Here is a 9,419-nt window from a genome sequence, read left to right as displayed (position 1 = left end):
GGTCAGAGATTCCAAAACATTCCAGAAACCAAACCCCAAAAATCCAAATGCTACCTTCCTAATGGGCAGATTCATTTATTTCACAGAGCTTTAGGTTGCCATCCCAGCCACACTTTGCTGGGAGTATGTCCCATTGAATTCAGTTGGGCTCACTTCTGAGTACACAAGTACAGTGGTACCTCTACTTACAAATAACTCTACTTATGAATTTTTCTACTTACAAATGGAGTTCCGTCCGCCATCTTGGATGCGGTTTAGATAGGATTTTTTCTACTTACGAATTTTTAGATAGGGTTGCTTCGACTTACGAATTTTTTCTCCCAATGCATTCCTATGGGATTCGACTTACAATTTTTTTCGACTTACAAATGTGTGTTCGGAACGCATTAAATTCGTAAGTAGAGGTACCACTGTATAGGATTGCGATGATCATTTTACCACCTTCTTTGTTTATTTCACAGACTCTTGCATCCTTTCTGCCCAGAATAAGCCAACCTCTAGCTTACAGTTTGCACATATGTTTCTGTACAATGAGTGTTGGAACCATGTAGGCAAGAGTCGTTTCAGCATCTAAAGCTGCCCTGGAGGCAACCAGCTGCTATGCACCCTTCAGATCTCTTGCCTGCATATGCATGTCCATATGTGACTATGTTGCATTGGGGGTTGTCGAAATAGAACCCCCAAAATTAGAGGAAAGGGGAAGAATGAGGCTGTTATTCTAAAACAAGACCATTCTAGGTTGCTCCTCCGAAAACTTCAATGGCTACCTTTCATCCTGAATTCAGTTGCTTCCAAAGACGTAGAGATGGGATTTCTGATGTGATGCTGCATGAATCAAGACCCAGGGGTTTGCCAAGGAAACTGGCTGCACTAAATCAGTTTCCATGAAACCTGCTGAGAGCATTTGGGAGCAACAAAGCATATGTGGCATGAGAGGATTGCCACCAGGCAGACGCAGCCTGAATAACAGCCAAAGGCAGTCACTTGCTGCTAGCGTATGCTAACTGCTTACTAAAAGCAATAAATCGGTCCACTCAAGAAAACTGCAGGTTCCTAGCTGATAGCAGTATCAGTAAACAAAGTGTTGATTGGCAGTTAATAAAATTATATAAATGATGCTCGCCAGAAAAGTTATTCCATGGCTAAGAACTGAAATGGGTCATTGGTCTGGACAAGCATCAGAATGATTGGGCATCTCTATTTCTTGACACACACACCCTTAACAACAGATTGGATTGTGTAAATATCCCTGTCCAGGTACAATGACTGAAACTGATGCTCCTGCCCTAGCCATCGCCACGTCCCCAGCCGAAACCTCATTTATTGGGGTCTCACCAGTTCTCACCAGAAACTGCTGACTCTACACAACCCTGGTGGTGGGAGGGGCAAGAGGGCCACCTGCATGGGTTTCCACTGCCTGAGGCACCTGCTTCAGTCTGCCTCATGGGCGCGCTGGCCCTGCCTAAGGAAGCTACTGTTACAATCGTTTATTTCTAGCTCACATCATCTATTGCTGGTTAAAAGGAAAAGTGCTACATTTCCCAGCATGCCTTTGGAAAGTTTTTGCTCTTCCCTCCCCCTTCAGAAAAATAATCAAATAATTAAACTCTGTTTTAAAGCACATTGTATAATGTATTTTGCTATTTGTACCGTAATGTGCACTGCAGTGTGTTTGATAGAGTAGTCTTCTTTCTGGTCAGGTGAAAGTTAGTTTAACTTTCCCAGGGGGACCTTAACTGACAACTGAGGAGAGAGTGGAGACAGGACTCCATAGGCAAAAGGAGAATAGAAGATATGCATACCTTGGGCTCCATCTCTGTAAACATAAGCATAAGAGAACCTGCTGGATCAGGCCAATGGCCCATCTAGTCCAGCATCCTGTTCTCACAATGGCCAACCAGGTGCCTGTGGGAAACCAGCAAGCAGGATTCAAGCACAAGGGATCTCTCCCCATCCTGTGGTTTCCAGCAACTGGTATTCAGAAGCATTTGTGGCTCCAACTGTGGAAGCAGAACATAGCCATCATGGCTAGTAGCCTTCAATAACCTTCTTCTCCATGAATTTGTCTAATCCTCTTTTAAAGTCATCCAAACTGGTGGCCATCTCTACTTCCAGTGGCAGCGAGTTCCACTGTGCACTATGTGAAGAGGTACTTTCTTTTTTTCTGTCCTGAAGTTTCCAACATTCACCTTCAATGGGTGTCCAGGTGTTCTAGAGAGAGGAATAATTCTTTCTTTCTTTTTAAGTCTCTATCCACTTTCTCCATTCCATGCATACTTTTTTAAACTTCTATCATATTCTATTTGCCTTTTCTCTAAACTGAGTGGGAGGTCAGAGGGAGAAGATTGAGAGCAGGTGTCAGATGCTGAAGGGGCAACAGGGTTCAGTGAGCAGAGAGAGCCTGTGACAGGAAGCAGTTCAGACTCCAAGGCTGAAGCAGAGGAGGGGGTTGTTCAAAGGACTGCTGAAGAATCCAAGGACTCTTCCTCTTTTACTGTGACAAGCTCCCCTCCCCAGTCATCTCCAAGGACTTGCAGAGTAATGAGAGGAGCAGAACGGAGGTGTGCAAATGCAGTTTGAGACTGCTTGCGAAACACCCAGGAGAGAAGGAGCCTTAGAGAGGGTGGAAGGCAGGGACCTTCAGTTCTGGAAACTGCTCCATAGGGGCAAGACCTACTGGGGAGTGTCGCTGAGACCACAAGGGCAAGTTGTATGTTCATTTCCTTGAATAAAGAGTTAACTTCACTGACAACGGAGATCTGCTTCCTTTATTGCTGACCTGCATCTGACTCCAGCCCTGACAGTATGAATCTGGAAAGTTTGCTTTTAAATGCAAACATAATTGGATTTCTCTTCCATCCCTACCCCCGGCCCCAAACACACAGTGGGGGGGGGGTTGCCCTACAGAATTCCAGTCCAAAGTGAGCTGCTCCCAGGCTGGCCCAATGTGGAGTAGTGAAAGTGGTGCAGTTCAGTGGTCACAGCTACCCAATATTGTCTGAGTAGGTGCTCCTCTTTTCCCAAAGTCAGCAAAGAGACATCAGGGTGACCCCAGGGAAGAGAGAAACAGGGTCGGCGCCCCACAGGACACATCCCACAGGAGTGGCGAGGAGGGAACAGCCCTCAAGGGGGCAAAATTTAAAGGGCACCTTTTGGATTTTATTGTCCCTATACTTTGGCTGGCCTGGAAAGTTGGAGTGGTGGTAGCAACTCAAACCTGACCTCACCACAAATCTCTTCCCCGGCCTCATCCAGATAAACAGCAATACGACCAGCACTGAAAGGGCAGCTCCACTCCACTATGCATGCTGATATTGAAATGCTTGTGCACGGTAAAAAAAAAACTTAACTTTTTTTTTAAAAAAAGGTATATTGTTCACCCTGAGACATCAAAATTCCCACCTGCCGTTTCTGAGTTTCAGGCATTTGCACAGAGGTGAAAAGTCTAATTTGATGTTGCTGCCTCTTCCGGTGCAAAGACAGATGCACTTAAGGGAAACAAACTCTGCAAAATAAAATGATGTGCCAAGAAAGCCTTAGGCACAATGACTGCACTAAAATAAAACCTTGCTTGGCAACAATTGCTGCAATGTGACTGATGCCGGCAATGGATGGGGGTAGAAAAGGAATCTTGCAGCAGCTTCCCAGAAACCTTGTAGCAATACTGAGGGGGGAAAAACACCCAGAAAGCTGGCATTCATACGCTGGCAGGAAAGAGCCATATGTTAATGCCAGCAGCTGCCTTAGAAACTGCTTGCTTGAGGGATTAGAGCATCATGTCTTCAGTTTTGCAGTGGGCTTTGGATGTAAAGCAGTTCTGACCGCAAGGGCATGTCTTATGGTTATAGGGGGAAGAACAAGCGTATTTTATTTCTATATGCTGTATTTAAATGGCTTTAAAAGCAAATCCTTCTCCTCAGAGGAACCCTGGGAAGTCTAGATTGGCACTTTGATTCCCAGGATCATGACATGACAGCGCAAGTGGCAACCTGCAACAAAATGCTGCAGCATATCTGCCGCTAACCAGGGCCAGCCCTACCATTAGGCAAGGTGGTGGCTGATTTTCATGAAAGGGCAGCAAAGTGTTAGAATTTAAAACAGTTCTGCAGGGTTGAAGTCATTCCCACCAGTAACATTAATAACCACACTTAGAAACTAGCAGTGGAAGGACAATGAAATAAATGTGGTGGTGGTGGTATGTGTGTGTGTGTCATAAAATGAATCCAAAAAATCCCAGAATAAAGGGCTTGAAGTAGCAGAAGAACTACAAGTTGGTAATTGTGACAAGTGATTCAGAATAACTGCAGGTTGGTGAATATGTCATATGTAAAGCTAAAGGTAAATAACATCCTGATGGTTAAGCCCAGCCAAATTCGACTATGGGGTACGGTGCTCATCTCTGCTTTCAGGTTGAGGGAGCCGGTATTTGTCCACAGACAGCTTTTCTGGGTCATGTGGCCAGCAGGACTAAAACACATCTGGTGCAACAGGACACCGAGATGGAAGCCAGAGCACACGGAAACGCCGTTTACCTTCCCACCACAGCGGTACCTTTTATCTACTCACGCTGGTATGCTTTCGAACTGCTACTTTGGCAGGAGCTGGGATAGAGCAAGGAGAGCTCATCCCGTTGCATGGATTGAGATTGCCAACCTTACAATTAGCAGGCTCAAGAGTGCTCGGTGGTTTAGACCACAGTGCCACCCAGGGCCGGATTTAGGTTTGATGAGGGCCTAAGCTACTGGAGGTAATGGGGCCCTTTATATGTCCAGCTGTCCTTTGCCAACAACAAATTGCCACTGTTTTTTTGTGTTGAATATATGCTATATGGTAATTTATGGACCTAATAGGTATCTTAAGCCATTTGCACATAACAAAATATGTATTTTATCAAAGTAATTGATATAGAAATATTTTAGGGAGCAGGCTAGCAGGCGTGGCCCATTAGATCATAGAATAGGAGCCTACACAACACAAAACACTGTTTCTGTATGTAGGTTTTATTTTATTTGTTTTTTATCTTATATTTTGGAAATGTACGTCCAGATTTTTTTTTCTTTAAATATTTTTTTGGGGGGGGGGCCAAGAGAGTGGGGGCCTAAGCTATAGCTTGTTTAGCTTATATGTAAATCTGGCATTGGTGCCACCTGCATCCCTGAGTGTCATATGACTGTTTCACAAGAAGCATTGGGACCAGGAGAGTGAAGCATAATGTAAAATGGACTAAAATGTAAATTCAAAGTTTAAATATAGCTGAAAGCTGTAATTCTACGTTCCCTGGGAAAGCATCTCAGGGGTCATGGGATGGAGCAGATTTACCCCTCCTGTGTCAGAGCCTCACAGGGAGCACCATTTCCTAAAAGTATTGTATGGAGTTGTCCACCGGAAAACCCAAACCTAGAGCAGTTTATGGCCTCTTGTTCCTCTGTATCTACCTTCCACTGCCTCTCTCACTCTCAAGCCTTACTTACGGTAATTTGAATTAACAAGCATCCAGTGCGTCCTTAATCAATACAGGCAATTATAAACGGCAGTTGGCTGTCCTCAGGATTGATTGCAGCTTGTCTGAGTTCAATAAAAACATATATCCAAAGCTCAAAAAGTCACATCAATCCCTCCCTATTTTGCATTTTTGTTACTTGTACCTGAAGAAAAGGGCACATTTCATTACAAAGAGAATTTCCTTCCTTGGTAAATTGTGAATATCATCCTTCGCACCAAAATGTCTTATTTTGAAAGCATTAGATATGAAAGAACTATTTTGCAATATGAAAATTTAAAAAGTGTGCCTGCAGCAGAGTGTCATCCACTGGGCATAGCCTCTGCAGGACCTCCACCCATTCCAGCTGGGCTTTGCATGAGAAAATGCCGCACATGTCCCATTAAGGTGAATGCTAATCTCTCTTATTACCAGGAGAGGGAGTCAGGCTCACACTTTTGGGTAGCAGCAGAGAGGCAAAACTCTTCCGAGGTATCAGAGTCAAAGAGGCAGAGTGTCTAAGTCTCAGCAAAATACAGGACCAAAATACCATAGCAATCCAAAGAGGCACAAAAAAGGATGTCCACTGTCTCCCTTCCTCTTCATTCTGGCTCTGGAACCCCTAGCAATCTGAATCCGAGCAGCCACAGACATCAAGGGAATGGAAATAAAACACATAACCTATAAATTAGGGCTGTTTGCAGGCCACTAAACCCCAGACTGTTGAGAAGGAAACCACTGGCAACCAGGTGAGAGCAGAGACAGAATTGAGAACCTCTTGATAAATTGTACTTCAGCAGTTTCAGATACAGTCATACCTCGGTTTAAGTACACCTCAGTTTGAGTACTTTCAGTTTAAGTACTCTGCGGACCTGTCTGGAACAGATTAAGCCACTTTCCATTACTTTCAATGGGAAAGTTCATTTCAGGTTAAGTATGCTTCAGTTTAAGTACAGACTTCCGGAACCAATTGTGTACTTAAACCGAGGTACCACTGTACAAGTCTTCCTTTAAAGTGGACGATGACCACGTTAAAGTCAGTTATGAAATGCACTAGGAGGTCAAAATGTGTCTTCGCTGGATTTTGGATATTGCCATTTCTGCTCTCGGATTTGTGCTTGTTTATTTTTGTATGTTGAGACTGGCCTGGGTGTCCTACACAAAATACAGAAAAGCATTGCTGGCAAACAGTGGCATACATATCACATTGGAAAGTGAGCGCACACTTGATGTTGTGTGTTAAATTGATGTGCTTACTACGGTACTACTCTAACAAACATTCACCTTTCTTCAGATATCCCATTCAGTTACCCAAAGCAAAGAACACACATGGTGCTAGTGCATATCAAATAAGACAAGTCTCCGAGTCATGGAGATAGGTGATATGCAGTTGTGATGCAGCAGTGTGTACATTTCCCACAGGTATCTGGCTGACCACTATGAGAACAGGATGCTAGTCTAGAAGAGCCATTGGCATGAGCCAGTAGACTCTTCTTACAATTGTGAAGCCTGGTCAGTTCTCAAGATTACATTACAAAAATAGTATTCAGTGTGGGTGTTTTCCTTTTTATATACTGCAGCACTGTTCTTAAGCTGCCAGCACCACATCCCTTCTTTTTAAAAGCAAACTGACATGCTCAGGGGAAGCGGACATGGAGCAATGGATTCAAGCTACAAGAAAGAAGTTTCCACCTAAACATTAGGAAGAACTTCCTGACAGTAAGAGCTGTTCGGCAGTGGAATTTGCTGCCAAGGAGTGTGGTGGAGTCTCCTTCTTTGGAGGTCTTTAAGCGGAGGCTTGACAGTCATCTGTCAGGAATGCTTTGATGGTGTTTCCTGCTTAGCAGGGGGTTGGACTGGATGGCCCTTGTGGTCTCTTCCAACTCTATGATTCTACTAGTGGAATTCAGCCCGTTTAAAAACGGGCGCTAGAACGCTGCTGTCGTGCAGCGCCGGCATGGGACGGAGCTTCGGAGGTCTCCGAAGCCCCGTCTCATGCGGGAGGTGCGCGGTGAGGCGGCGGGGGGGAGAGAAGCACTTCTCCCGCCCGCCCCCCCGCCGCGCACCTCCCGCATGAGACGGGGCTTCAGAGACCTTCTCCGAAACTCCGTCCCATGCCGGCGCTGCGTGCCGAGGCAGCGGGGGGGAGCGCTTCTCTCCCCCCCCGTCGCCTCGCCGGGCACCTCCCGCATGAGACGGGGCTTCGGAGAAGGTATCCGAAGCCCCGTCCCATGTCGGCGCTGCGTGCCGAGGCGGCGGGGGGGAGTAGCGCTTCTCCTCCCCCCCGCCACCTCGCCGCGCACGCCAAGCCAGTCCCCGAGCCGAAGTGCGGCGCGGCGGGTGCTTTTCGCTGTTTGCCTCCCCCTTCGCTCCGGGAAGGCAAACGGCGAAAAGCCCCCGCCGCGCCGCACTTCGGCTCGGGGACTGGCTTGGCGGCGGCGGGAAAAAGGGGAGGAATTCCTCCCCTTCTTCCCGCCGCCGCCAAGCCAAAGCCGGCTTCCCTCGGCGCCCGCTGCCGCTTCGGCTTCCTCGGGGAAGCAAGCAGGCGGGCTGTCTGCCTGCTTGTGTTCGCCGAGGAAGCGCCGTCCTATGCCGGCGGTGCGCGGCAAGGCTGCCGGGGGAGCGCTTCTTTCCCCCGCCGCCTCCAGCATGAGACTGGGCTTCGGAGCGGCGGTTGGCGGAGCGGCGGTTGGCTGTTGTCTCTCCGTCCAATCCCTGTGTCCCTGGGGCCCATGCGCAGTACCCCAGGGACACACGGGACAACTGGACGCAGGGACAACTTGGACATTATTATATAGGATGATTCTATGAACTGTTTATCACAGCCCCTCGGTGAGTAGAGGTGATCAAAGGTGTAGGTGCTTCTATCTGAGACATAAATGCTGAGCAGTGAGGCTTCTCCCCTGCCCTCTCTAGGCCTTTTTGAACATTTCAACAACTGCTGTTGACTACCATTTGTCAAATGTGCTGAAAAGAAAAGTATCAACTATTTTTAATCTCACCGGCGGAGGAGTGAATACTGTCCTGAAATAGAAAGAAGTGTGTCTATCTGGCAAAAAGTGACAGTCTAATGCTGTCAAGTGTGGAACTGAGAACACAATAAAAACAACATGGATATATTTTTACATTCCACTTCCTTTGGGCTTAGAATCCTACGGTATGTAATAAGAGAAAATCAAATTCTTATCCCCCGCCCCCAAAGTCAGCCGGTTTAGTATGTGATCCTGTGTACACAATATGGGAGCAAACCCCACTGTACTCAATATGATTCACTTCTGACTAAATAGGCACACACACCCCAAAGTGGCTAGAACCCTGATAACAGTGTGAAAGTCTCCGAGGTCCAGGATCTGAGCAGAAGTGACTGGTGATACCATGTACATCTTTTTGAACTTCTCATAGGTTAAGTCATAAAGTAAATCGATAGTTGACCTGAGTTAGAAAACAGGAAGCCAAAACTATGAATAGTTTGACAGTTTTGTCAGTGAACGGATGTGAGAAGTGGGGACCCTCAATAATCTATTGAGAACAGTGCTTGAGTTAGGGGTTAGCAGTGACGGTTAGGTGGCTCAGTTTGCTGATGATACCAAATTATTTGGGAGGTAAAAATGAAAAATCATTTTATTGCAATCGTCTTGTGAAATACTTGTTAATAAATTGCCTACTTCATTGTGTAGTGCAGAACAAATTTTATTTATCAAATAGCTTACAAGGATTAGTATGGTGCAAGTGCATAGCTGCTGCTTCTCCTCCTCCTCCTCCTCCGGTGCCGAAACATAGCTTCTTTTTATATGCATGGTGTGCGTGGAATCACATAGGTAAAGTACAATTGACTTTGATTTGGTACATGCACATCTAAATCTGCACTGTGTGTTGAGCACTCACAGATATACTTGACAATGATAGCCAAACCTACGCAAATCACGGTGTCTTCGTAGAA

This window comes from Zootoca vivipara, chromosome 10 (assembly GCF_965207765.1).
Source record: "Zootoca vivipara chromosome 10, rZooViv2.hap1.1, whole genome shotgun sequence".
Lineage (NCBI taxonomy): Eukaryota > Metazoa > Chordata > Lepidosauria > Squamata > Lacertidae > Zootoca > Zootoca vivipara.
Note: the sequence above shows the minus strand (reverse complement) of the source record.